Source organism: Triticum aestivum, chromosome 2D (assembly GCF_018294505.1).
Source record: "Triticum aestivum cultivar Chinese Spring chromosome 2D, IWGSC CS RefSeq v2.1, whole genome shotgun sequence".
Classification (NCBI taxonomy): domain Eukaryota; kingdom Viridiplantae; phylum Streptophyta; class Magnoliopsida; order Poales; family Poaceae; genus Triticum; species Triticum aestivum.
In genome coordinates this window covers 380,505,227-380,527,293 of record NC_057799.1, presented here as the reverse complement: position 1 = coordinate 380,527,293, position 22,067 = coordinate 380,505,227, and positions in this window count along the sequence as shown.

Genomic DNA, 22,067 nt, shown 5'->3' with positions numbered 1-22,067 from the left:
ATTGGTCGGGGCGGCGGCCGGACATGTCCGGCGGCGCGGGAGGTTTTTGTCCGGTGCGCGGAGGAGGAAGAGGCTAGGGTTGCACCGCGAATTTCGGGGAAGCTCACATATTTATAGGTAGAGGGAGCTAGGAGACTCCAAATGGAGTGTGGTTTTCGCCCACACGATCGTGATCGAACGACCTAGAGCATGGAAGAGACTTAGAGGGGTTTTGGGCTGTTTGGAGGGTTTTTTTTGCTGCAACACACAAAAGGACCTTGCGGTTACCCGGTAACCATTGGAGCATCAAACGACCTCCAAATGGCATGAAACTTGATAGGTGGTCTACCGGTGGTATACCAAGGCCACTTGACAAACCTCGGTCCATTCCGAAAACGTTTAACACCCGCTCACGAAAGGAAAACAAGAGGGGTGCGTCGGGGGAGGTGGGAGTGCCGGATTGTAAAACGGACAACGGGGAAAATGCTCGGATGCATGAGACGAACACGTATGCAAATGCAATGCACATGATGACATGATATGAGATGCATAACATGAACAAAAAGCAAAACGGAAAACAAAACCCGACCACGAAGGGAATATCATAACACATAGCCGAAAATGGCAAGAGTTGGAGTTACAATTATGGAAAGTTACATCCGGGGTGTTACAACACTCCACCACTACGAGAGGATCTCGTCCCGAGATCTAGGATGGCACCGGAGAGAAGCAGAAGAGGAAGAGGTAAAACAAAATTGCTTCTTTAACAAACGAGTGAAACCAAAGAACCTTGAGAGGTCGCAAAGCTTGAAGAAATGTCATGACGGAGGTGAACAAAATTTAAAACACTCCGTTATCAAAGAGGAACAAGGAACATTGCGAGAACCTTAGTAGGTTGAAGGACATGAAACAAGAGCTTAACGGATCAAAATTAATATGAAACACACCGGTAGAAAAGAGAAACAAGGAACACCATGAGAACCTTGAGGTTAAGTGACACGATAGATATTTAAACCACTCTGGTTAAAACAAAATAGGGAAGGAATAAGAACGATATAATTTGGGCAGCACTCCGACTGTAAATGGAAGGAATTGAACATGATCTTGACAAGATGAGAGGATACTCGATGAAATTAACAACACACTGCCTCCGGAAGAAATAAATAATAGAAGATAGATCCTTGGAATAAATAATGTAGAAGAAAATGACAACTTCTGCCACAAACGAGCTTGGAAAGCATCCTTCCAAGAAGGTTATAACGGAGTTGTTGGGAAATCAACAACGAAAAGAATAAGCTTGTAGTGGGCTTATGGAAAACTTCTCGAAATTATGAGGTGCAATCTTACCACTAACGAAAACAATTGCTTGCTTGAGATCAATGAAGAGATGAAAACTTCTCTCGCCGAGAGGATAGGAGAAAACTTGGATCATTGTTAGACACCACAAATAGCTACATTCCTTAGGGAAAGCTATAGGTGAAATATAACCCAATACAACTCCAACAAAAAGATTGATTGGTCGAAAAGATCTCTTGAACGAAGATAAAATGATGGATTTAAATATGTCACTCTTCAAAACTTTGTGAATCATGAACCCGAAGGGAAATTATCCAGAATGACATAGCACCATCTCAAAAGATAAGATAGAGAGAATTGCACTTCAGAATGCAAGATGAAGAATGCTTGAACTCCTCAAAACAGAACATGTGTTGAACACCATGTTTATTTTGGAGTATAGATTGGCGGATCTTAACTCCGAGAGAAATCTTGAAGAACAATTGAAGAATGAAAAGAATCCTTGACGAAGTACCATGTTGATCCTCCATGAAGAACTACGATAATACAAGAATGATCAAATGAAAGGGAAAGTTGAAAAGAACTCCGGGAGAAGCCTTGCAACTATTAGATGAAGCTTTGAAATGATATAATTGAAATAACTTGGAGCTCCGGAAAGAAAAGATGAACAACTTGGAACCGAGAATTTGATACCATGAACGAACTCCGGAAGAAGGAATTAATCACTTGGAGGAAACAAGAATAAGAATTACATTACGCGTATCCTTCACCAATTTAGATTGATGACAAGCAATAGATTTGGCATACTACTTATTCTCGTAGAAAGGATTAAGATAGATATAGCGCAAACTTGGGAAGGTCTTCATCGAACCACCGGTAGGATTGGAAAGAACGAATAAATTTATATGATAACCAAGGAAGAGAACTCTTGAACGAACCACCGTAAGAATTGGAAAAGAAAGTAGCAAAGGCGCAATTCACCGGGAAGAATTGGAAAAACGAATGAAGATACTTGAGGGGATTTAGATACATGAGAACGAAGAGATCGTGAACTGATTAGAGGATACTTGGACGATGCACCGAAATAATATGGAGATGAGCGAAGAGACATCACTTTAGAATAATTGGAGAACGAAGCTGAAAACTTAGAACGAAGAAATCTTCTGAAATGATGGCCTTTGGATGATCAAGAAATGAAAACAACACTGAAATGCTCCGGATGGGTAAGAAAAGAATTCTCACAATCGAAAACAATTATGAGAGGATGGCATCAATCTAGAACCATGAATCTCTGAAAGAACGGATAAGATTTTGAGGAAAAACTCTTCTTCGGTCTTCAAATGTTGAGAATGATGATAAGAAACACCACCATGAATTGTTGAGGCACTCCGGAATGAAAATTGGAAAGGTTGAGCCAACGACGAAAAGAATTTGAAAGATCTTGGAGAAAGAAATATGACTGATGATAAATCATTCTTACGTCATACTTTACAAAGAATTTGAGAATAACTCCGGAAAGAATTAGAAGAGTTAGGTAAGATCCTGGGGAAAAAACCTGTGGGCTAGGGCCCACTCAAAAGAAACACCATTGAATGATTAAAAGAAAGATTGCGCTGGTTGAATTAAATGGCTTGAATGAGATAACAACCTCAAAATAGCTTGAACGGATTTGGAATGGAAAAGTGAATCTCCTGAGGCATCTTCAGCACTCCGGAACAATTGAATAGCACGAAGAATGATTAAGAGTTGCACCGGCATGAGAAAAACATTTGAAACAAGGAAAAAGAATGTGACCAACATTGAAGGCTTGAATTTAGTCCACCGGAGAAGAAAAAGAATGAAGAATGATAAACTTGAAGAGCATCTTCAAGAGAACCACCGGGTAAGAACATTGATTGAAAAGAATGAAGGGACTTCACGTGAATAAAATGGATACTTGGTTAAGAAATCTGAGTCCTTGAAGAAAGAGGGTGGGAGGGCGGGAAAACAAAGGCAATTTGGGGCAGATGAAACAAACAACATTGAGAAAACTTATTCTTGATCTTCCGAATGGGGAGAATGATGGGATCCACTTGAAGAGAAGCACACCGGTTGAAAAAGAATTAACATGACGACCTCGAGATCAAGAAGGATTAGTATCCATATAGAAATATGAGAACACCGTTTAGGAAAGGTATGGATTTAACATTTGACTTCGAAGCAACTCGAATACCACAAATAAAACAAAACAAAGGATTTGGCTTGCAGAATAAGCCGAAACAAACATATGATAGAGATTTCGTCCGAAGTTTTTGTGGTGGGGCCCACACGGGCTCGATCGTACAGCACCATCATGTACAAGGCAGTGCACATGACATACGAAGCGTCCCCGAGTCGGCATAGCCAAGGACTCTTTAAGACACTACGAGACCACTGTAAAACCAACCGTGGAAAGGTGGACCACTAGACGTCGAACCCCAATCCCATATCATGCGTCTGTCGGAAAGATATCCTAGGAGCTACTTGAATTCCCACTTATAAACTCCCGAAACTTTCTGGTTATGCAATCAGGTGTTGGGGATACAGGGGACACAAAATATATCACCCAAACTAACAATACCTAGATCCAGCTGTATCCATCCTTCAACACATAACCAAGAAACCTTCGGAAATCAATTACCTCAACCTTCCAAAAGCATCCGTTATACGAGTTATGGAAATACCCCCGAACTCCCGCCCCAGTACTGGGTGGCGTCGAGGTGATCTCACCAACAACTGCATAAAAGAGATTTCGATGTCGGCGAAACTCAGGTATTCCAGAACTGCAACGATAAAATTGTGACGACAACACCTCGGAGCTCAACTCCCCGAGACACTGCCACAACCCCTAAATGTCAGGAGGCACCAAGAACAATGTTCTCATCACAAAACCATCGGAACGATTCTAAGATACCCGCGTGATCCTAAATTTTTTTTAGTGAAGTTTGAGGAGAGAAAAGTCAAAACTTCTACGTCAGGAGACCTCACCAAAGCGACGAAGGGACTGAGGAGTAAAAAGAATCCTACTCTCCGATATATATATAATCTTAAGACTCAAAACATTTTTGTTCTAGACTCAACAACGCCATCGATTCGATCAAGCAGGGGGCTCCTAAGTTGAGGATGGCTCTGATATCAACTTGTAACGCCCACGATGCGGCTATATCTTCCACGTGTCGAGGCACGACTTAGAGGCATAACCGCATTGTGGTTTTGTCGCAAGAAGGGTCATCTTCACACAATCCCATGTAATGAACAAGAATGGGATAAAGAGTTGGCTTACAATCGCCACTTCACACAGTACATAATAAATTCATGCATCATTCAGAGTACACAAATAGACCGACTACGGTCAAAGCCAAACGAAAAGAAGATAACCCAACTGCTAGATCCCTGATCGTCCCAACTGGGCACCACTACTAATCAACAAGAAAGAAACAACACAACGGACAAGATCTTCATCGAGCTCCCACTTGAGCTCGGTTGCGTCACCTGCACTGGTATCATCGGCACCTGCAACTGTTTTGGAAGTATCTGTGAGTCACGAGGACTCAACAATCTCACACCCGCGAGATCAAGACTATTTAAGCTCATAGGAAGGAAAAGGGGTGGTGAGGTGGAGCTGCAGCAAGCACTAGCATATATGGTGGCTAACATACGCAAATAAGAGCGAGAAGAGAAGCAAAGGAACGGTCGTGAAACTAGCAATGATCAAGAAGTGATCCTGAACTCCGACTTACGTCAAACATAACCCAGAAACCGGGTTCACTTCCCGGACTCCGCCGGAAAGAGACCATCACGGCTACACACGCGGTTGATACGTTTTAATTAAGGTCAAGTGTCAAGTTCTCTACAACCGGATATTAACAAATTCCCATCTGCCTCATAACCGCGGGCACGGCTTTCGACAGATAATACCCTGCAGGGGTGTCCCAACTTAGCCCATTATAAGCTCTCACGGTCAACGAAGGATAAACCTTCTCCCGGGAAGACCCAATCAGTCTCGGAATCCCGGTTTACAAGACATTTCGACAATGGTAAAACAAGACCAGCAAAGCCGCCCGATGTGCCGACAAATCCCGATAGGAGCTGCACATATCTCGTTCTCAGGGCAACACCGGATGAGACTAGCTATGAGTAAAACCAGACCTCAAGTTTCCCCAAGGTGGCCCCGCAGGCAGCTCAGTTCGGACCAACACTCGAAGGAGCACTGGCCCCGGGGGGGGGGGGGTCTAAAATAAAGATGACCCTTGAGTCTGCAGAACCCAAGGGAAAAGGGGATAGGTGGTAGCAAATGGTAAAACCAAGGTTGGGCCTTGCTGGAGGAGTTTTATTCAAAGCGAACTGTCAAGAGGGTCCCATAAATCACCCAACCGCGTAAGGAACGCAAAATCAAGGAACATAACACTGGTGTGACGGGAACTAGGGCGGCAAGAGTGGAACAAAACACAAGGCATAAGGCCGAGCCTTCCACCCTTTACCAAAATATATAGATGCATTAATTAGGATAAGAGATATTGTGATATCCCAACATAAACATAATCCAACATGGAGCAATCTTCAACTTCACCTGAAACTAGCAACGCTATAAGAGGGGCTGAGCAAAAGCGGTAACATAGCCAAACAACGGTTTGCTAGGAAGGGATGGTTAGAGGCTTGACATGGCAATATGGAGGCATGATATGGCAAGTGGTAGGTAACGCAGCATAGCAATAGAGCGAACAACTAACAAGCAAAGATAGAAGTGATTTCGAGGGTATGGTCATCTTGCCTGCAAGATTCTCAGAGTTGTCGAAAACTTGATCCTCGTAAGCGTACTCAACAGGTTCCTCGTTCACGAACTCGTCTCCCGGCTCTACCCGAAACAAGAACACAAGCAGTGGAATCACAATCAATCACGGGAGATGCACAAGCAACATGATGCAATACATGAATGATATGCAAGATATGATATGCGATGCGTATGCGTGCTCCGGAAGAAAAATGATGAACAAAGTAGTAACTTGGCAAACCAAGCATGCCACTGGAAAGATGAGATGATTTCGGTCGAAATCGATATAAAAATCATCGGAAACGGATGCACGGTTTGCAAATGGCTAGCAAAACAAGAATAACACGAATCTGTGATTAACAGCATGATAGCACTTAGAATGCAACAAGTAACAATGCTACAGCACTCCAACGTAGCAACAAAGCATATGACAGTAAGCTACAGGAGATGCTTGACAAAATATGAACACCGAGCTACGGCTAGATCACAACATAACAAGCTCAAACAAGCATGGCAAAAGTGCAAAAGAAAACAGGTTCACAGACTTGGTGAAATTACTGGACATGCCTGAAACAGCATCAGGTAGCAATGTTCAGAGCACTAAATCAACATGCTACAGGAACTTAACATAGTAAAACAAGGCATGGCATGAATCTACTAAATGTATATGACAAAAGTATGTTACTGACAATAAGCCAAAAAGGACCGGAAGATATGATGGCAACCATGTAAACATAGCAAGTTTCGTTAACAGGTTTCAGACTTAGCAGAAAAACAGAGCATGGCAGAAACAGACATTATGAGGGCATCTTTGTGAGCTTGATGCACTCACCACAAAGCAATGCATGACAAAACAAGCATACCTAAAGAAAGATGGAATGCTTATGAAGCTATCCATGGCAAGAGCAAATACATAGCATGTATGAAACAACTACAACAAGCTTGGCAAAACTGAATATCATGCTAAGAATCTGCCAAGAATATTTTATAGCAAAAGTAGAGCAAGATTGAGTCATGCTATGACACTCCATAATTGCAAACAAGGACAAGAATGGATCAATGACAATAATATCTACAAAACATCCTTACTGAACATCACCAAAATAAGCATGGATCTCTTTGTAGCCACATGGATACATAGCAACAAAATAACAGTAGTCACAGACTTGGTAAAATTACCAAGTCCCTGAAATCAGAAACGTCACGGAGCCTAGTTTGCATGCTTGTGCTAGTCACCACAGAGATCACAAAAATACATGGCATACACCTCTGTAAATATGGCATGGCATACAACAAAACACATGTAGAGCTCATGCCCATAAGATGCACAGAATAAATGCAACATAAATAACAAAACCCTAAGTTCTGATAAGTCACAGCAGACAACAGCAACTAGCACTCTTGCACCAGATATTTAGGTATCAAGATGGACTCAAATGAACATGGTGCGATGGAACAAAATGAAGAGCATCATGAGACGAACATTTCAATATATTACACGGACGAAACGGAGCTATATGCAGAGAGTTATGATGCAATGAACATGACGGCGGAGGGCGGCGCCGGACCAGGCGGCGGCGCGGGGGCGACGGGGCGGAGATGGGCCGCGGGGGCCTGCGGCGGGCTTCGCGGGCTTCGGCGGCGGCGCGACGTACGGCGATGACACGTGGCAGCGCGCTATTGGTCGGTGCGGCGGCCGGACATGTCCGGCGGCGCGGGAGGTTTTTGTCCGGCGTGCGGAGGAGGAAGAGGCTAGGGTTGCACCGCGAATTTCGGGGAGGCTCACATATTTATAGGTAGAGGGAGCTGGGAGACTCCAAATGGAGTGCGGTTTTCGCCCACACGCTCGTGATCGAACGACCTAGAGCATGGAAGAGACTTAGAGGGGTTTTGGGATGTTTGGAGGGGGGTTTTGCTGCAACACACAAAAGGACTTTGCGGTTACCCGGTTAACCGTTGGAGCATCAAACGACCTCCAAATGGCATGAAACTTGACAGGTGGTCTACCGGTGGTATACCAAGGCCACTTGACAAACCTCGGTCCATTCCGAGAACGTTTAACACCCGCTCACGAAAGGAAAATAAGAGGGTTGCGCCGGAGGAGGTGGGAGTGCCGGATTGTAAAACGGACAACGGGGAAATGCTCGGATGCATGAGACGAATACGTATGCAAATGCAATGCACATGATGACATGATATGAGATGCATAACATGAACAAAAAGCAAAACGGAAAACAAAACCTGACCATGATGGGAATATCATAACACATAGCCGAAAATGGCAAGAGTTGGAGTTACAATTATGGAAAGTTACATCCGGGGTGTTACATACCCGGCAAACAGGTCGCTAATCAGAATTGTGTACGATCGGTCTTTTTTGTGAAGTGTGTGCTCGCAGGGCACACAGTTCAACAAACCAACCTGTTGGCGATAATGTAGAAGATCTCTGTCGAATACATATTACGAACCGTCTGCAATGAGAGTGACAGGATAAACAGAGATATATACAGTCTGCTTAATTTAGTCCTTCTTCTTCTTGTTGTTCTTGTTGGATGGCCCCGCGACATCGTCTTGGCGAGGACGCTTCTTGCCGCCGACTGTTGGCTTTTCATCGCCGCCACCGTCGTCATCGCCGTTGCTGTCGTCGTCGTCCTCCTCCTCATTCGACCATTCCTCCTCATCATCATCGTCGTCCTCTTCTTCGTCCTCCGATGGCTCCTCGTCCGTTTAATTGTCGTCTGACGACTCCCGAGGCGGTGTCCCTTCCATGAGCCGGATATAGTCGAGGTCTGGGCTCGACGCCGGACTCATGGAAGATGAGCGGGATGATTCCGATGTTTACCTATCATCGGGCACCAGACTGCTGGCCGAGCTGTCGTCCTCGCTATCGCTCAACATGGCTGCAGAGTGTGTGCCAGTGTGTAGCGCGGCCTACTGGGGACGATGAAGATGGTGGACACTTAAGCGGGGTATGCAGAGAAGAGGAACTGCCAATTGAAGCGGGGATTGAAGCGGGGGTTGACGTATTATCTAACCGCTGATATAATCAACCGTAATTATTTGTACCCAGTCGCTCCAAATTCCCGGGGTTGCGCATGACTCCTATTGGCTATTTGGCTGGTTTCCTTTTTCAGGACAAAAACAAGGAACGAGTTTTGTTGAGGATATAACCCTTAGAGTCACCCGCCAGGAGGGGCCGGGTTATTCATAATGGTCATCACGCGAAGCCCAGTACCAAGCTTGAAGACGGCGGGTCAATGATGGGCCTAAGACCCGGAGGTGGCTTAAGGCCCGTAGTGATAAACCGCCGTATGGCAAGACTTGTAGTGTAAGGCAAGAATAGTTGAGAGTCCGAGCCGGACACTCTTATGAGCCGGCCAGGACTCTGAGAACCGCTGGGCGTCAACCTCTCTATATAAAGGGACGACCCGGCGGCGGTTTAGGGACAGAAAAAGATCTCGTTGAGAGCCAGGCGTAGCAATTAAGCTCCCTGGTCATCGAAACCATAAGCAATACCACCTCAACTGGACGTAGGCTTTTACCTTCACCGTAAGGGGCCGAACCAGTATAACCCCCGTGTTCCTTGTCCCGTTTAACCCCTTTAAGCTTTGTCGTGGAATTGTCACGGCAGATGTCCTCGAGCTAGGACTTAGTAGTGGAGCCATCGCAACTAGGAAGCTTGAAGGGGTTAAGCGGGACAAGGAACACGAGGGGTTATACTGGTTCGGCCCCTTACGGTGAAGGTAAAAGCCTACGTCCAGTTTGAGGTGGTATTGATCAGGGTTTCGATAACCAGGGAGCTAAACCGCTATGCCTGGCTCTCGATCAGATTGTTCCTGTCCTTAAACCGCTGCCGGGTCGTCCCTTTATATAGGGAGGCTGACGCCCAGCAGCTCTCAGAGTCCCGGCCGGCTCATAAGAGTGTCCGGCTCGGACTCTCAACTATTCTTGCCTTACACTACAAGTTCTACCATAATAATGATTGCAACTACGGGCCTTAAGCCATATCCGGGTCTTAAGCCCATCTTTGGCCCACCGTCTTCTTGCTTGGCACCGGGCTTCTGGCAATGACCATTATGAGTAACCCGGCCCCTCCTGGCGGGTGAATCTAAGGTCTATATCCTCAACATTAGGCCCCAGATTGATTTGAGCCGGCTCATGTCAATCTTCAATTCTTTCGACAGAAAACCTCCGGCTTACAATTGTGTGAAGGCCATAACCCGGCATGACATCATCCTCTGGACTCCGGGTAATCCGCCATGACGTCATCTTCCATTAAGCCCGTTTTTTTACTCCGCCAGATTCGCAACGGATCTTTACCTTTACTGTCATCCCGAAAATCGAGGCATTTCGTGGGGAGATAACCACGCCGTGGTCTCCTTGATTCTCGCGCCCGCTTTATGAGCTCGCCCTTATAAATAGGCCGGCCCGACGGGCCTTTCCGCCACCCTTCTTCCTCCTTGCGCCACTGTTCCTCTGCTCGAGCTCGAACTCTGCCGCCGCCGTCGCGCCCCCGGTCTTCGTCAACCTTGGCCGCTGCATCACCCTGACTCGGTCCAGACAAACGGCGGCAACCTCCGCTCCTCTTCAGCTCCGGTGAGTCCTCGCTACTCCATAGGGCAGATCCGCACTAGGGCTTCATAGTTCTTCCTCTGTTCTTCGTAGTTCATCGCGACCCTCAGTAGATTTGAATTTTACTGCCCTTTTTTGATCTTAGCTCTGTATAGACTCACTGCGGTAGATGTTTAAGACCCATTTCACATGCAAATAGCCCTCTTTTTACTGCATAAAAGCCTTGTTCGAGCTCAAGAACTTCCTCGCGTCTGTTTCTAGGTCTAGAAACTTTTATTTTGCCCGACCCTTTTGATCCAAAATATTTACTGCGATGTGTGAAACTTGTTTTACCACACTTAGTAAAAAACTGCAATCATTGAATCTCGGCGGTTTACATTTCCGGTTTAAAGAAACCACGCGCCGTAGAACCTTCCGGCTTAAAGAAAACCATGCGCCATAAAAATTTCCGGCTTAGCTGTGATAAGGCCTGTAGACAATCAAATTACTCTCAATCCCTCGGCGGCTTAAATAGCCCGATGCACTTAGGTGTATACCATTAGTCCCCTTCATAAGCCGCCACCTTGACATTGAACTGTAGACTTCTTCCGGCTTATAATTAATCCGGACGTTTTTCCTTTTACCATAGACCGCCGACTTTCACCATGCCTCCCAAAGCTCCCAAAGCCTCCATTACTTGCAACTGGATGAGGTCCAATGTCACCAATGAGACCCTAGTAGATTTTGTCAAGTCTGGATATCTGCCCAAGAAGGACGTCATGTCCTACCGTGCCCCCGACCCGTCAGAAGAGAGACCACAGCCTAAGGACGGGGAGGTAGTGATTTTTGCGGATCATATGAGCCGGGGCTTCGCACCGCCCGGTTCAAAGTTTTTCAGAGACGTTCTGAATTTCTTCGATCTGCGGCCTCAGGACATAGGACCCAACTCAGTGTCCAGTATCTGCAACTTCCAAGTGTTCTGCGAGGTTTACCTTGGAGAAGAACCTAGTCTGCTGCTCTTCAGAGAGCTTTTTTACTTGAACCGTCAGAATGAGTGCGCCAATGGGCCAAGTCTGGAGCTAGGTGGCATCTCCATTCAGCGGCAAAGGGACTGCCTTTTCCCTTATGCAGAGCCGCCCAGCCACCCCAAGGACTGGAATCTGACGTGGTTTTACTGCCAAGACACGTCGCCGGCTGATGAAAGTCCGTTGCCCGACTTTCGCCCCTCATGTCTGGAGCCGACTCACCCACTGTCAGACAAGCTGACTCAAGCGGAGCGCCAACCTCTGCTCCCCACTATCAACAAGATCAAGGCTCTCCTGGGCAATGGTCTGAATGGAATCGATCTAGTCCGGGTCTGGATCTCGTGGCGGGTGATCCCATTGAGCCGCCGCCCCGGCTTAATGTGTGAGTACACGGGCCGAAAGGATGACCCCCAGAGACACAGCCGCAACGATCTTCCTGAAGATGTTGCCGAGGAGATGACCAAGGCTCTCTTAAACGAGAGCCTGGCAGATTGCGGGAGGACGGTGTTAACCCCCTTCTGCAAGACCAACCCAGCCCCAGCGGTAAGCCACTGATTTAAACATTTTACCTTTGTCTACAGATAACTTTCATCTGAATCTCTAAAAAATCACCATTGTATTTTTCCAGGATGATGACAAGTTCTGGCGGGTCAAATATGACCATGAAGCGGCCAAGAAGGCCAGAAAGGCGAAGAAAGCCGCCAAGAAAGCCGCTCCCCGCAAGAAGGGGAGTAGGCCAACTGCTTCGGAGCTGATGCAATTAAGCGACAGCTCCGAGTCAGAGGTAACCCCTGAACCTGTAAGCTCTTTGTTGTGTTTATTGTTTATTTCTTGTCCGCCTTACCAATACTTGTTCATCAACAGGATGACACCGGAGCTAGTAACCCGGTGGTTGAAGAGGTAATGTCACTTTCCTCCGACTCGGAGCCCTTGCCAAGGCTGAAAGTCCGAAGGGTAACCCAGAAAGTAAGCTTTTCACATCCTTTAGCTTACCAAGATCCTCAATTTATTTTGAAGCGACAGGTTCATGAGAGCCAGCGTCACACCCGGACCAACAAGGACACCGACCTCTCCTCCGGGTTACCTGACGCATCGAGGAAGCGCCGAACTGAGGTTATTTCCCACTTGTACCCTTTTCATCCGTTGGCGGGTGTTATACGTCAGCCACTCAATTCTTCTGACTCAAATTATCAGGAGACCTCCCCCTCTTCGGGCGACTCTATGCAGTCGAGTCTTCCGGCTTTCAAGACCGCGCCCGGGTAATGATAACCATCTCATGCTATACTTGTCTTTACTTACCCTTTTTTGCTTAACGTTTCTGTCCTTTCAGTGCCCAAGCCAAACTCACCAAGAGGGCGAAGAAGGCCAAGCCAATCGAAGAGCCGGAGTTGCCTGAGTCGGAGGTAGTAGATCAAGAACCGCCAGCCGCCTCCGCTCCCGAAGCCGCCGCTCCAACCAACAAGGCAGCTGCCGAAGCTTCTGCTAACCTGGAGGCCTCCGGCTCAGCCCAACCAGCAAATGATCCAGACGTGGTAATCACCCGGACGGAATTTGTTGAGCCGGGGAGACCTACCGCACTGGCCAAGTGCTCCGCTAAGGGGGAGTTGCTGCAGCCCCACCGGGTGAACCTGGACCTCTCCGACTACGCCAACCTGAGCATTGGAGAGCTCGTCTCTGGCTACATCAGCCAAGTGCACAAGAGCCGGGACGCAGAGGTTGCCATGGTGAACCAGATCCAGCAGAAATCTGAGGTATCATTCTGCTGTCCTCTTACCTACTGCATAGTTACCTTTACCATGCTAGCCCCCAAGTCGACGACTTATGATTGAATATGTTGTAGACTTAGGTTCCGGCTTACCCAAGTGAACCGGCCATTTGTAGATAGAAACGTTCAACATGCATTAGCCCCCAAGTGCCAAGTGTCTTTGCTTGGAAAACGCTTGGGACTTAAAATTTATATAGTAACTGTTCATGTCATAACCCGGAAATTTATGCAGGCTGCTGGCAAGAAGCTAGAGGCTGACATGGCTGATCTCAAGAACCGGCTGAAGATGCAAGAGATGGAGACCCGGAAGGCAAATGCCAAATTTGTGTCCAGCATCGCCGTTCAAGAGAAGCTGAAGACGGAGTTTGTCGCTGAGCGGAAGGCGTGGGCCGAAGAGAAGGCCGCATTGGTGAACCGGGCTGAACAGGCGGAGAAGGCTCTCTCCGAGAAGACCGCCGAGCTCTCCGGCCTAAAGCGCCAGGTGTCCCAGATGGTGGCCGCAATCTTCGGTAAATCGCCTCACCGGCTTTCATCAAGTTTAGAATTTTTATATCTCATAATTCATCCTTGTCGGCGGCTTATCTGACTCTGTTAAACAGGTCCCAGAAGTGCCAACCTCAACCAGAGCGTGGTAACCAAGCTGAAGGCCGTGTATACCCTAGTGGAGCAACTCTACACCGGGTCACAGCGTGCCTTGGCTGTGGTGGCCCTATCCAACGAGGTGCCGACTCACCTGGCAGAAGTCCTTCGCCGGCTCGCCGTTCTGCCTCAACGGATCCAAGAGCTGCGACGGGCCTCTGCAAGAGCCGGAGCGATTGCTGCGCTGAGCCAGGCCAAGGCGTTCCTGCCAGAGTTAGACCCGGCGGACATCGCCCTTGGCTATCCAAGCCTGAAGGAAGACGGCTCCGCTTTCGATCAGAAGGACTTCGCAGCTTGCGTGAAGGCCGTACGCCCGGTGGCCACTCTGATTGGCAACGATACAGATCTGACTAAGTATCAGCCGAGCTACGATGCAGAAAACAGAGGATCCCTACTCCGCGCTATGAAGCCCTCAAATTGATCCCGCCGGCTCGTCAGCACACCTTCGCCCTGGAGATTGACCCGGCCGGGTTAATTGACGAGGAAGCCCAATTCGAAGCTCTCAGCGGCATCGACTGGAAGTCATCAACTTTCCAGGTCTTGGGACCAGCCGGAGGAGAAGATAGGAACGAGCCGGAGACTTCAACTCAACAAGCGTCGTAACTCGGCTGGCGGCTTATCAAACAATGCCTCACCCTTTTGGACTCAATGAGTCTTGTAATAGAGTGGGACCAATACTTTATCTTTGTCGTGCCATCGTGCACGCCTTGAATGCTGAAGTCTGTTGAAATTGTCTCCTTTATGTTTCTCCGGGTCACAATTAATCATTCGTTTTCCTTACTCTCAAAATAGTTGCCTGTAACTATCCTGCAGAGAAAGACAAATCACAAGCCTCGAGGTGGCTTACCGCCCTGAGAATCATAGTTTTTAGATAACCCGAAATATGAATCCAAAAAAGGACTGGTCTTCAATAATATCCTGAATACAGCCGTAATAACATACTTAGCGGCCTGCAAGCATACTTCCGGCTTAGACAACCCGGGTAGGAAGGTTGGTACCGCAATTCCGGTTTACCTGTCTTAATAACACCCATTGTGTTCAGCTAATACTGTAAACCAAAGTTAAGCCGGCAAAGTGAGACCCGGCCGTACACACTTAGAAATAAACAGACGGAACTTGCTATAAAGCAGAGGAACTTAGGGGCTTCCGGTTCGAATATGACCAGAAACCCGGCCCAAAGGGGTTATGCTAAGATTCGAATGCGATCATATAGCCCCCAGTGGGTGTGGCGATGCCAATCAAGAGGGTATCGACAGCTATGTTCTCTTTGGTTCGAATACGACCCATGTTTGAAAAGGAAGCCCCCAAATGACTTTAAGAATTGTTTAACGACGCTGATTCGAATACGATCCACGTCGGTTCCCAAAGGGGTTAAACTAAGATTCAAATATGATCAAAGAAAACTCCCCAATGAGCTCGGCACTTTGCCAATCAAATGGGTATCGACAGCTATGTTCTCTTTGGTTCGAATACGACCTATGTTTGAACAGGAAGCCCCCAAGTGACCTTATTACTTACGGCTAGATTCGAAGATGATCATAAGCCGGATCCTCCTTCAAGCTATCATGTAATCTTGCAATGAAAACAACACGTGCACATTTGGAGGAGGAACAAGGACAGAGGTCCTGCTGTATTGCTTATTATAATATCTACATGGCTGAGAGAAATATGTACATCATGAGAGTCGGTGACTCAAGTGTACTAAGGCCGAAGCTAAGCTATGTTCCACGGCCGACGGGTCTCTTCCTCTGACTTACGTGAATCTTTGTGCTCCCGAATATCAATGAGGTAATATGACCCGTTGTGCAAATTCTTGCTGACCACAAAGGGCCCTTCCCAAGGCGGGGATAGCTTGTGCGCATCAGTTTGATCCTGGATGAGCCGGAGCACCAGATCGCCTTCCTGGAAGACTCGGGATTTAACCCGGCGGCTATGATAACGGCGCAGGTCTTGTTGGTAAATTGCTGAACGGGCTGCTGCCACATCACGTTGTTCGTCCAACAAGTCAAGAGCATCTTGGCCCGCCTGTTCATTATCCGTCTCAACATAAGCCGCCACTCCAGGTGAGTCATGACGGATGTCACTGGGGAGGACTGCTTCTGCCCCATAAACCATGAAGAAAGGCGTAAAACCTGTAGACCTGTTAGGAGTAGTGTTGATGCTCCATAACACGGAGGGCAACTCCTCCACCCAACAACCCGGCGTCCGTTGCAAAGGGACCAAAAGCCGGGGCTTGATGCCCTTCAGAATCTCCTGATTAGCTCTCTCAGCTTGACCATTGGATTGAGGATGAGCCACTGAGGAAACATCAAGTCGGATATGCTCTCGTTGACAAAACTCTTCCATGGCGCCTTTGGAGAGATTGGTGCCATTGTCAGTGATAATGCTGTGCGGAAAACCAAAGCGAAAGATCACCTTTTTCATAAACTGAACCGCCGTGGCTGCATTGCACTTGCTAACTGGCTCTGCTTCAACCCACTTGGTAAACTTGTCAACTGCCACCAAAAGGTGGGTCTTCTTATCCTTGGACCTTTTGAAAGGCCCAACCATATCAAGCCCCCAGACCGCAAAGGGCCAAGTAATTGGGATCATCCTCAGCTCTTGAGCCGGTACATGAGCCCGTCGCGAGAACCTTTGGCAACCGTCACACTTACTGACCAAGTCCTCTGCATCAGCATGAGCCGTCAACCAATAAAAACCATGACGAAAAGCCTTGGCCACAAGAGACTTTGAGCCGACGTGATGGCCACAATCCCCTTCATGAATCTCATGCAAGATCTCTTGACCTTCCTCAGGGGAAACACAATGCTGAAATGCTCCCGTAACACTGCGGTGATGCAACTCACCATTGATAACAACCATTGACTTAGCCCGCCGGGTTATTTGCCTGGCCAAAGTTTCATCCTCAGGCAACTCGCCCCGGGTCATGTAAGCCAGATAGGGCATTGTCCAGTCTGGTATGATATGGAGAGCCGCCACCAGTCGTGCCTCCGGGTCGGGGACAGCCAAGTTTTCCTCTGTAGGCAACTTAACAGAAGGATTATACAGGACATCCAGGAAAGTATTAGGCGGCACCGGCTTTCGCTGAGAACCTAGCCGGCTTAAAGCATCAGCTGCCTCATTCTTCCTGCGATCAATGTGCTCTACTTGGTAGCCCTGAAAGTGCCCAGCAATGGCATCAACTTCGCGGCGATAAGCCGCCATGAGAGGGTCCTTAGAGTCCCACTTGCCTGACACTTGTTGAGCCACCAAGTCTGAGTCACCGAAACACCTTAGCCGGCTCAAGATCATCTCCTTAGCCATCCGAAGACCGTGGAGCAAGGCCTCGTACTCAGCCGCATTGTTAGTGCAAGGAAACATCAACTGTAGCACATAACGGAACTTGTCACCTTTAGGGGAAGCCAATACAACTCCAGCCCTTGAGCCCTCCAACTGCCTGGACCCATCAAAGTGGATAGTCCAATATGTGTTATCCGACTTTTGCTCGGGCACTTGTGACTCTGTCCAATCATTGATGAAATCCACCAAGGCCTGAGATTTAACAGCGGTGCGTGGCACATATTTGAGACCATGAGGTCCGAGCTCGATAGCCCACTTAGCCACTCTCCCTGTGGCCTCTCTGTTTTGAATGATATCACCAAGAGGGGCATAACTGACCACGGTTATGGGATGGCCCTGGAAATAATGCTTAAGCTTCCGGCTTGCCATGAACACACCATAAACAAGCTTCTGCCAATGTGGATACCGCTGTTTGGACTCAATAAGCACTTCGCTGACATAATAAACCGGCCGCTGAACCGGATGCTCCTCACCCTCTTCCTTGCGTTCCACCACCACAGCCACACTGACGGCTCGTGTGTTCGCTGCCACGTACAGTAATAAGGGCTCCTTATCAACCGCAGCAGCAAGGACTGGGGGCTCTGCTAGCTGCTTCTTCAAATCCTCAAAAGCAGTATTAGCTGCATCATTCCAGACAAAGTTATCAGTTTTCTTCATCAACTGATATAATGGCATGGCCTTCTCACCCAAACGGCTTATAAACCGGCTTAAAGCAGCGATGCGACCCGCCAAGCACTGAACATCATTTATACACGCCGGCTTAGCTAGGGAGGTGATGGTTTTGATCTTCTCCGGGTTAGCTTCAATGCCTCTGTCAGAAACCAGAAAACCCAAAAGTTTGCCTGCAGGAACACCAAAAACACACTTGGCCGGGTTAAGCATCATCTTGTAGACCCGGAGATTATCAAAGGTTTCCCTTAAATCATCTATCAGGGTTTCCTCTTTTATGGACTTAACCACAATATCGTCCACATAAGCGTGAACATTGCGCCCAATCTGTTTATGAAGACAGTTCTATACACAACGCTGGTAAGTCGCCTGTGCACACTTGAGTCCAAAGGGCATAGACACATAGCAGAAGGCTCCAAAGGGAGTGATGAACGCCGTCTTCTCCTGGTCCTTAACTGCCATTTTAATCTGATGATATCCAGAATAAGCATCCAAGAAACTTAAGCGCGCACAACCTGCCGTAGCATCAATAATTTGATCAATACGGGGGAGGGCAAAAGGATCAGCCGGACACGCCTTGTTTAAGTCCGTATAATCCACACACATCCGCCAAGTGCCGTACTTCTTGAGCACGAGCACCGGGTTAGCTAGCCACTCTGGGTGAAAGACTTCAACAATAAACCCGGCCGCCAAGAGCCGAGCCACCTCTTCACCAATAGCCTTCCGCCTCTCCTCATTGAACCGCCGGAGGAACTGCCTGACCGGCTTAAATTTCGGATCAACATTGAGAGTGTGCTCAGCGAGTTCTCTAGGTACGCCTGGCATGTCGGAAGGTTTCCATGCGAAGATGTCCCTATTCTCACGGATGAACTCGATGAGCGCGCTTTCCTATTTTGGATCCAGATTGGCACTGATGCTAAACTGCTGCGATGAATCTCCTGGAACGAAATCAACAAGTTTACTCTCATCAGCCGACTTAAATTTCATTGCCGGCTCATGCTCTGTAGTCGGCTTTTTCAGAGAGGTCATATCTGTTGGGTCAACATTGTCTTTGTAAAACTTCAACTCTTCTGTTGCACAAACAGATTCTGCATAAGCTGCATCGCCTTCCTCACATTCCAAGGCCACCTTCCGGCTGCCGTGAACCGTAATGGTCCCATTATGACCCGGCATCTTGAGCTGTAAGTAAACATAACACGGCCGTGCCATGAACTTGGCGTAAGCCGGCCGCCCAAATATCGCATGGTACGGACTTCTTATCTTGACCACCTCAAAGGTCAATTTTTCCACCCTGTAGTTGTTCTCATCTCCAAAGGCCACTTCCAACTCGATCTTGCCGACTGGATAAGCCGACTTACCAGGTACCACACCATGGAAGATAGTGTTTGACTGGCTGAGGTTCTTATCAACCAACCCCATACGGCGAAAAGTCTCATAATAGAGGATGTTGATGCTGCTGCCTCCATCCATGAGCACCTTAGTAAACTTATATCCTCCCACTTGAGGAGCCAACACTAAGGCCAAGTGGCCCGGGTTATCCACCCGGGGAGGGTGATCCTCCCTACTCCACACTATAGGCTGCTCAGACCACCGCAAGTAGCGTGGAACCGCCGGCTCAACAGCATTCACAACCCTCTTATGAAGCTTCTGATCTCGCTTACACAGACTGGTGGTAAACACATGATACTGTCCACCGCTAAGCTGCTTTGGATTGGTCTGATAACCCCCCTGCTGCTGTTGATGACCCTGGCCAGACTGCTGATTAAAGCCCACTTGGCCGTTCTGAGGATTAGAATTTGAGCCGCCGCCCGGGCCATGAAAACCGCCGGCGCCTGAGCCACCGCCCGGGCCGTTGTAATTCTTAAAGGCCTTCATGATTGCACAATCCTTCCATAGATGAGTCGCTGGCTTCTCTCTAGAGCCATGCCTTGGACAAGGCTCGTTCAATAGTTGCTCCAGCGTCGGGCCTGACCCGCCGCCTCGGGGAGGGGTCCTCCCCTTACGTCGCTGGTTATTCCCTTGTGAGCTGGCATTGGCCACAAACTCTAAGCTGCCGTCGGCCTTGCGCTTGCCTCCTCCTTGGTTCCCCGGGTTATGCTGAGGACCCTTACCATTGCCGTTCTTCTTTCCCTTCCCTGTCCTTTCATCATCTGAAGCGGGGTCCTTGGTACCATCAGAATCGGCGTACTTGACAAGAGCCGCCATCAGTGTACCCATATCGTTATAGTCGCGCTTAAGCCGCCTGAGTTTCATCTTTAGGGGCACAAAACGACAATTCTGCTCCAACATTAAGACTGCAGAGCCGGCGTCCATCTTATCCGAGGAATGTATTATCTCCTTAACCCGGCGAACCCAATGTGTCGTAGACTCACCCTCCTGCTGCTTGCAGTTAGTCAAATCCACAATTGACATAGATTGCCTACAGGTATCCTTGAAGTTTTGGATGAACCGGGCCTTCAGCTCAGCCCAAGACCCAATGGAATTCGGTGGTAGCCCTTTCAACCAAGTGCGGGCAGTCCCATCTAACATCATGGTGAAGTACTTAGCCATGGCCGCCTAACTGACCTCCAGCAGTTCCATAGCCATCTCATAACTCTCGATCCAGGCTGCGGGTTGTAAGTCTGCTGTGTAATTAGGCACCTTCCTAGGGCCTTTGAAGTCCTTGGGCAGACGTTTGTTGCGGATAGCTGGCACTAAACAAGGGACACCTCCAGTCCTGGTAGGGATACCCACGTCGACGGAAGCCGTCGGATAAGCTGGGGGAGTCTGGTAAGCCATCAGCTGGGGCACCTGCTCCGCCTCTTGCCGTGCTCTGTCTTAGTCTGCTGCGTGAAAGGCTCCGTTATGAGCCGGGCCATGGCCAGGGGGCGGGTCATGGCGTCGGACGTTACTTGAGCCGGTCGCTGAGACCATGTGCCTGCTGTAACTCGGGCTCCGGCCTGGACGAGGGGTCGAGTGGATCCTGTCCCGGCTGTAGGAGTACGCCTCTTGCTGCGCCAGTGCTGTCTGAAGGAGTTCCCTGACCCGGCGGGTTTCGATAGCCGTCGGAGACTCGCCGTCGACCGGGAGAGCCGCCAGCCGTGCTGCCGCGGTGACCATGTTCTCCAGCGGGTTATTATAATGACCCGGGGGTATTGGCACGTACTGAGGCGGGGCAGGGGGCACCTGGGGAGGCCCCATCACTATTGGCTGAATAGGGGTTCCAGACCCGGGCACTATGACCCCTGGCGGGTTACTAGGCCCTGCACCTGGCGTGTTGAAGAGGTTGCGTGGATCGTAAACCGGAGGGAGTCGAGATTGGGTCTTTTGATGCCTCCTTCTCATGACCTCATTGGACGCATTCTGATCCATCGTGAGTCGGAAGTACTGCGCCTGGATCAACTGAGTTTGGGCGTCGAGAGCCACCCTCTCCGCAGCCATCCTGATCCCTTCCGCTGCAAGATCCTCCTTAGCTTTCACTAGATCCAATTTTAACTGTGCCACCTCCGCATCATGCTGAGCTTGACCCGCCGGGTCAACCGTGGCGGTTAACAGGGCCGTCATCTTGTCCGTGAGATCCATCAGCACCTGAGCTGGAGAAGGCACCAGGTTTCCCGCTCCAGCAGCGGGGTTCTGAACAGGCTGCGCACCGGCCATAAAGATTCCAACCCGGCTTGGTGGCTCAAATAGGTCCGGAATACTGTCACCATCGGAACAACCCATGAGCCTGCCATCTTGAAGTTGATACAACGAGTTTGACTCATCGGTGGCGGACTCACCATCAGAGCCGGCGGCCGTCTCATCACCAGATCCAGATCGATCAGAGAGTCCTCCATGGATACATCCCACAAAAGCATGCCTTAAGGCAGGCCGGGCCCGGGCGGGTCGTGCACGCTGAGCCGTCTCGATGAGATCGGCGCAGAGATCCGGCTCAGGGCCCAGCTCACCAATCTTGCCAATGAAAACATGAATTCCGCCGAAGGGGACCCGGTACCCGTACTCAATTGCGCCGGCGTCGGGGCCCCAGTTTACATCG